The following is an 8,904-nucleotide window of genomic DNA, read 5'->3' on the forward strand; positions in this document are numbered from 1 at the left end:
ACACACACACACACACACATATATAAATAGATATATATATATATATATATATATATATATATATAATCTATATATATACACACACATATATATAAATTTATATATATATTATATATATAGATAATATATTATAATATATATATAATATATATATATATATATATATATATAACAACACACTATTGTACATATATATAATATTTAATATATATATAATATATATATATATATATATATATATATATATATAAATATATAGTATGGTATGTATTATATACACACCACATGTACATATACATGTACATGTGTGTATATATATATATATATATATATAGATAAAAATTATATTATATATATATATATATATATATATAAATATATATATATATACATAATTATAAATATATATATATATATAAATATATATATATATATATATCTATATATATATACTTGTATATATAAATTTATATTTTGAATATTTATATATACTTAGATATACAATAAATAGTGTACATAGATAATACATATATTATATACATAGAATATACATATAAATAACCAAGAAAAATTAGATATCAATATATATTATATATATATTATATAAGATATGCGTGCATATATATATAAGAAATATAAAATATATAGTATATATAAAGTAAGTAAATTATATACCAACCAGCGACAGCACACAGCGGAGACACACACACACACCCTACATACTACACACACACACACATATAATATATTAAAATATACATAAATGATATAATATATATATATAAATATCTATATAAATATATATATATAATATATTATATCTTTATATTAAAGTATTTATATATAGATAATTAATATTTATATATTATAATTCTAATTATATTTATGTTTTTATTTAATTATATATATTTTAAAAATTAAATATGTATAAATATATACATAATTTATATACAAATATAAATCTATATATATCTTTAATATATATATCTTTATTATTCTATATATATATATATAATCAATAAATATATATATAATAATATATATATATATGTATATCTGTATATGTATATATAACATCGATAAAATACATATATAAATATAACACATCTAATATACCTATAGTAAATATAAAGCAATATATATATATAAATATAATATATATATATATATATATATATATATATTTATATCCTCATGTAGATATAATATATAAAAAGAGATATAAATATATATATATATATATAGTATATATTGCGTATATATAATTATTCAATATATATATATAGAGAATATAGATATATAGATATATATATACAAATATAATATATTATATATATATATATATAAATATATATGCAATATTTATATGATCTATATATAATATATATATATAATATAATATATATGATATATATATTATATTATATATATTATAATATGTACAATGTATATGTATATGTAATGTAACTATATAATATATAAAATATCTATATAGATATTTACATAATTATATATATAATATATATTATAGATATATATATATAAAGAAATATAGATGTAATATAATATTTATATATTTACATACATAAACATAAACAAAGTTTCATATCATTTACATATACATATACAATAATAATATATATATAATATAAATAATAAAATCTATAATATATGATAATATGCATATATTATTAGAATATATATACATATATATAAATATATATATATATATAATAGATATATATATATAGATATAATATATAATTATATGGAATAATATAATGTATATGTACTTATACTATATATATATATATATATATTATATATATAGTAAAAAATATATTACAACAAAATAATAAAAATATACCAACCCACCACACACACCCCCAACCCACATATAACACACAACACAACACAATCACACACAAAAAACACACACAACAACACACCACACACACCACAAAACACACAACACAACACACACACACACAAACCACAATACACAAAACACACACACACAATAACACTCAAACAACACACACACCCAAAATACACACATACAACTCACAACACAACACACAAACACACACTACCACACAAACACAACTCCCCCACACCCAAACATCCACCACATACCCACACATCATAAACACACAACACAACACACACCACCCACTCCAACACTAACAACACACACAAACAAACCCAAACACAACACACACTTCCCCAACAACCCACACACACACACATACACACACACAAACAACACACCACACACACAAAAAAACACACACTCACACACACAAAACACACAACACAAACACAACCACACATAATCCACACACAAACCACAATCTACAACAAACACAACCCACAAACACAAACACACACCCACACACTCACACACACATCCACACAACACCACCACACACACACACACAACACACAAAACACACACCACACACACACAACTCCACCACAAACCCACATACACACCAAACCACACACACACACACACATACACACACACACAACACCAACCACACACATACACACAACACACACAACACACACACACACACACGCACACATACACACATACAACACACACACACTACCACAAAAAACTATATATATACATCCTATAATATATATATTAAAATATATATATATATACCAACCCACACACACACACAACCAACACACACCACACACACAACACACACAACCACTCCCACACCCACACCCCCCCTCCACCCACCAACCACCCACCACCACAACACAACAACACCACACACACACACCACACACCAACACCACACCACACACTCACAACAACAACAACAAACAAACACACACACAAACACACACACACAACAACACCATACACACACACACACACACACACACACACACACAAACACACTACCACAACACACACACACCACACACTCCCCCCACTCCAACACAAACACAAACACACACAACCACACACACACACACACACACACACACACAACCAACCCCCCACAAAACCACACCCCACCATAAAAACAACACCCCCCACACCCAAACACCCACAACACCCACACACACACACCAACACACACCACACACACCCCACACCACCCCACCCCCCCACACCCACTCACCACACACACACACACCACACACCACCACTCCACACCACACACCACACAACCCACACCACCCCACACATCACACCCATCACACACACACCACCACCACCCACACAACACACACACACAAAAACACACACACAACACCACCCACAGACACACACACATCCCACAATAAAAAATTATTAATAAATAAAATAATATATATATAATTAATATATATTATCCAATATACATAACATACACACCCATAAACACCCACCCCACACACCAACACATCCTAACACAACCAAAACACACCCACACCCCCACCCCACCCACACCCACCACACACACAAACACATCACACACCACTACACACACACACCACACACACACACAAAACACACTCAACAAACCACATAAATTAGTAAGCAAACTAAATAGAAAACTACACATAAACATAAAAAACAACACTACACAGAAACCACACACACCCAACCACACACAACACACACACCAACCACACCAACACACACACACACACACACACACCCACCCCCACACAAACAACTCCCCACCCCACCCCACCCCCCCCCCACAATTCCCCAAACTCACACACCCACCCACCCCTCAAACCCCACACAAAAAACAAATACACACCCACAACAACACACACCCTCACACATCACATCACTACACACACTCCCCACAACACAACACCACCCCACAAACACACCCACACCCCACACACACACCCCACCCCCACACACAACACCAAAAACACACACTCAACCCCACAACACCGACACAAACCCACAAACAAACAACATACCACAACAACTCCCTCCAAAAAGTCCACAAAAACTCAACCCAACAAAAAAATACATAAAAGACCAACCCCACAAACAAAAACAAAACACACAACTAAAACATACTCAAAATAAAATCAGACCTATTTAGTTAAAACATTTTTGTAAACCAAGAGTGAACTGTTAAAGACAGTACATTCAATTTGAAAATTTGAAGAAAAATTTAAGCCATCATAATCAGTGTTGTGAATTCAACTTCTTGTTATACTAAATTTTACTTTTTAATTTCAGAATGATAATAGCTGTGTCAAGACTGATGATTCAGGCAGCCAACAGAGAGGTGGTGCTAGATAAAAAGAAGCAAGCATTTGTCTGAGGAAATAAAGAAGTCATAGAGAAAGGATGAAGCAATGCTAATAGTGTGACTCATAGATACCCACCCTCGAAAGATGATGATGAGAGAGATCATGGTAGTTCTGACAGAAGTTGCTGTAAGAAGGAAACTGACAGTGAAAGTGATAGTGGCAAGGGTAGTGGTATGGAAGAGGAAAGTGATACTGATCTTTGTAGAACAAGGAGGGATGATGACCTCAGTTGTGGCAAGGAAGATAGTGATGACAGTCTTAACCCTCAAAGGAAGAATAGTGACACCACCACCTGTGTTGACAGGAGAGAGCATGATGACGACTCTCCAGCTGATGGCAGCAGTTCAAGGAGTAACAACATGAACCAGAATTTGATATTGCAACCTACTTTTAATGACACAAGCAGGATCAATGGAGCTACTGACCAGTTGTTGAACTTTGTCATTAAAATAAAAAAGGACCGTCATCATAAGTTCTGGACTAAAAAGAGGTTGAAAATATTTCATGTTGTTATTGCAATTTGTATAATGTTGCTCTTTTTATCAGTCCTTCCTCTAACTTATAAGATTTTAGATGGTGAGTATAACCAGTCTAAGCTGGTACTATGCCTAACCACTAGTAAAATACATCATTTTACCATTTCAGCTTATGCTAATCACACTGTTGACATAACGTAAGTGAGATTATGATGAAAGTGTATGCAGATAATATAGTATTGAGTACTATCTACTACACTATGTTATCATTGGTAAATTTCATATGTCCCTCAGAGCATGAGTCTTCAACAAGTGCAAGAGGACCTTAATAGTCGCATACTTATGCATCATCATGCAAGTGCGGTTAGTATCAGAAAAATAATCAAGGCAGAATTGAGAAGGATAGTTGGGTAAGTTTTTGTTTGTTAGATATGGAAAATATTTAACCTTTTTTCTATTATGATCTTTCCTTGAATATATTTAGAAAGGCTTGGTAAGAAGTCATATGAATATATATTTGTTTAACTTTTTCTGGCCATAGGACTGAGATGGGAAATTAAAGAAGGCATCTATTCAAATGTTAGATCTGGGTTGATTTTCAAAATTCAGAACACAAAAGTCAGTTAGTAATACCTAGTAGATATAAGGAAATTAATGTGGTAAATCATCATTCTATTTAGGAGTAATGAAATACAGTTTATACTTAAACACCTGTTGCGTGCTAAAATCACAAAAATTAAATTTTAAATATACCAGTGACTTGACGCATACAGTCGAAACACAAGTAGGGGCGCCACTTTCAATAGTTAAAGTTCCTAGTGAAGTGACCATGTAGCTACAACTCTTCTGCACAATTAAATTTGATAATTTTTGTACAAAAATGTAGTTATATGATGATGAATAAACTATAATGTTAAGAATTTTGCTTTATACAATTGCTTATGAGAACGCAGAAAAAATAAAAAAAAGAAAATTATGCTTCTTGATGTATACTTCCATATGTTTTTCTTGCAGAATATCGATTATCATCAGTAAATTGCACGGAACCAATGAGTCTACATGAAAAGTTATGTGACATGAAAAAGAAAAATCATAAAGTAATTTTACCGATATGGCAGTATAGTAATTTAAGGGCAATTTGGCCATGTAATGTTTAAAGAAAATTGCAGTCTCCTGGGATATTATTTTTCTTTTCTTCCTCGTATTTTAATTAATATGGCCAAAGGGTGAAGCAAAAACATGGGCAACATGTCATTTTTTGCACTAGTAATAATTACAATTAATGGATCTTGGTTTGGTCATTTTGATCTCATTAATTCAGTTACACAGCCCACTTCCAAATATAGAGAAATTTAATTAAATACAAGTAAACAGTCTAACAAATGAAAGATGCTCTCAGACAGGAAATCATAGATACATTTTTTATTCATAAATTGTTCAATATCAAAGGATGATGTAAACATAAATCTTGATGTAAGTGAGCAGTAATCAAGGGCGCATTAAGTGAAATAAGTGAGTGAAGAATAATCACATTTGATTACTTTATGCCACTATTGCACATAAGATTGGTTTCATGTATGGGATATGAGACTCAGTTTCAGGAAGACCAACTGATACAAAATGTTGAATGTTTAAAGCTATTGGATGTCACATTATATTCTCAGTTGACTTTTGAGAAACACACTCAAAACATCTTGTCATCTATTGCACTAAATTGGGCCTGCTTCACAGATGTTATAAAACCTACACCTGTGGCACTTCTGTTCTGAGATGATTTTATTTATTTTATTCTGCCACATCTTGAATACTGTTCACAAGTCTGGACATTAAATCATATATGTCTGGACAGTGATATATTTTAGTCTCCCATTACTAATAAGAACAAATAAGAACAAGAAAAGTTTCTGTGTCCACATTCACACAGCCGCACTGTTCATAAAAAAACCATAACGTGACGCAAAATCCACTGTACCACCTGGCATTTAGAAGCAAAACCAGTTAGAACCTTCAATTCCCTTGACATTCTGAATGTCTATAGGCATGTATTCCAGATTTTATATAGTAAAGGTAAGAAGAAAAAGATCATCAGTAGACCATCATGTGAGTAACAAAATTGGCAAGTGTTTTGAGGTTTAGAGACAGTTTCTCTTTCCTTAGTTTCCAGCAATGACTAATGGCATTTAAATTTTCCTTCCACAGTTTTCATTTCTGCAAAAGGCTGCAAACAAGGGCTTCTCTGTAAAATGGGAAGTTCTCATTGTAATTGTGGGGATATCTTGTGGCCTCTTATTTTTACCATTTGTGTTCTGTAGTTACAAAAGAAGCTTAAAAAAATGTACAGCTCATGAGAACCATATAAGAGTGCCTACAGAAGAGGACACTACAGTCTAAGAATATGGTATGGTACACAAAAAATACAGACTTCAAAAAGTGATTTCTCTCGCTACTTTGAAAATGTGCCTTAATTTGGAGTTTCCAGTAAGAAATGTTTTGCTTATATATAGCATTTTTATGTGAAGTGAGGTAAAGTCAGAATTTCATTGTTTTATGAAATTTATATCTCATTTCTTTAAATATTCCTGTATTTGGCCATCATACCTATTTTTCCATAAGATTTGAGATGCTCCATATAGTTCATGTTCTTTACAGTAAGTATTAATATCGTAACAACAATTAGGCCACAAGAACATTGTTAACTTTAGTATTTTACTAATTCATGGAGCAATTAATTTTTGTAGAAACTGCCCACATTTTTCACACTTAGAATATGTGAGGTCAGGGAGTACTCAAGGAGCATTGTGCAGTCTGTGGCAGGTTGTGATTCAATGTGCTTAATAAGCTAGCCCGATGTATTGATATCCATAGATAATCAAAAATGCATAAGTATTTTTTTTTATTAAATCTGTATTGACAGTTAGTGAGTTTTGCTTTTTATTCATACTGCCTTTTTTCATCTTCTTTTTATTCATCCAAAAGTGATTTAATATTTTTTCTCTTAAGATAATTAACTATTTTATTATTTGACTAGAAATATTTTTCATTTATGTATGAATAGCTTGGGTACAAGCATTGATATTTGTATTTATATGCATGTGTGTATACTGTATGTGTAATGACTGAAAAGATCTGTATTAATCAAGTGATGGGTATTTGACTGAAAATACTTGTGAGTATTCAAATTTTCCTGAGATACTGAGATATTCTGTATATTGTGATTTTTTTTCTTTCTTTCTTTTTTTTGTGCATCCAAAGAATGTTTCAAATTTCCAAAGAAATATGCTTAAATAGGTTATTTGAAATATGGTTTTCTATGTTTTCTCATATTCAGTTGAATTAAAAACTATAAAATAAAACAAATGTTTATGAGTTATTTATACATATTGGTCAATATTGTAAGCTGTCAAAAATCGCCATCATCAATTTTATTTATTCATCTTTCTTTTCTTCCTCTCCTCTCTTCTCTTCTCTTCTCTTCTCTTCTCTTCTCTCTCCTCTCCTCTCCTCTCCTCTCCTCTCCTCTCCTCTCCTCTCCTCTCCTCTCCTCTCCTCTCCTCTCCTCTCCTCTCCTCTCTTCTCTTCTCTTCTCTTCTCTCCTCTCTCCTCTCCTCTCTCCTCTCCTCTCCTCTCCTCTCCTCTCCTCTCCTCTCCTCTCTCCCTCTCTCCTCTCCTCTCCTCTCCTCTCCTCTCCTCTCCTCTCTTTCTCTCCTCTCCCCTCTCCTCTCCTCTCCTCTCCTCTCCTCTCCTCTCTCCTCTCCTCTCCTCTCCTCTCCTCTCCTCTCCTCTCCTCTCCTCTCCCCTCTCCTCTCCTCTCCTCTCTCCTCTCCTCTCCTCTCCTCTCCTCTCCTCTCCTCTCCTCTCCTCTCCTCTCCTCTCTCTCCCTCTCCTCTCCTCTCCTCTCCTCTCTCTCCCTCTCCTCTCCTCTCCTCTCCTCTCTCTCCCTCTCCTCTCCTCTCCCTCTCTCCTCTCCCCCCCCTCCCTCTTCCTCCCTCTCCCTCTCCTCTCCCTTCCTCTCCTCTCCTCTTTACCTTGCCATTCCATTCCATGCTCAGTTTCTTTTCTTCATTCCTTCAGCACGGGTGTGGTGAATACTGTGCTTCCGTTTATAAATTTTGAAAGCAGCCAAGGAAAGGAA

General features: G+C 32.9%; 1 non-coding gene across 1 annotated transcript in view; it reads left to right on the forward strand.

The window, feature by feature from the left end:
• LOC122254965 (uncharacterized) overlaps positions 1-8,326 on the forward strand; it is a 28,685-nt gene extending 20,359 nt beyond the window's left edge. Inside the window, exons 5-8 of the transcript XR_015192504.1 lie at positions 4,223-4,295; positions 4,327-4,958; positions 5,141-5,182; positions 6,972-8,326. This is a non-coding gene — a transcript (uncharacterized LOC122254965). The remainder of the gene's footprint in view (positions 1-4,222; positions 4,296-4,326; positions 4,959-5,140; positions 5,183-6,971) is intronic.
• The last annotated feature ends 578 nt before the right edge of the window (positions 8,327-8,904 follow it).

This window comes from Penaeus japonicus, unplaced genomic scaffold, assembly GCF_977035675.1.
Source record: "Penaeus japonicus unplaced genomic scaffold, GWHDUDI00000001_assembly GWHDUDI00000029, whole genome shotgun sequence".
In the NCBI taxonomy this organism is placed as follows: domain Eukaryota; kingdom Metazoa; phylum Arthropoda; class Malacostraca; order Decapoda; family Penaeidae; genus Penaeus; species Penaeus japonicus.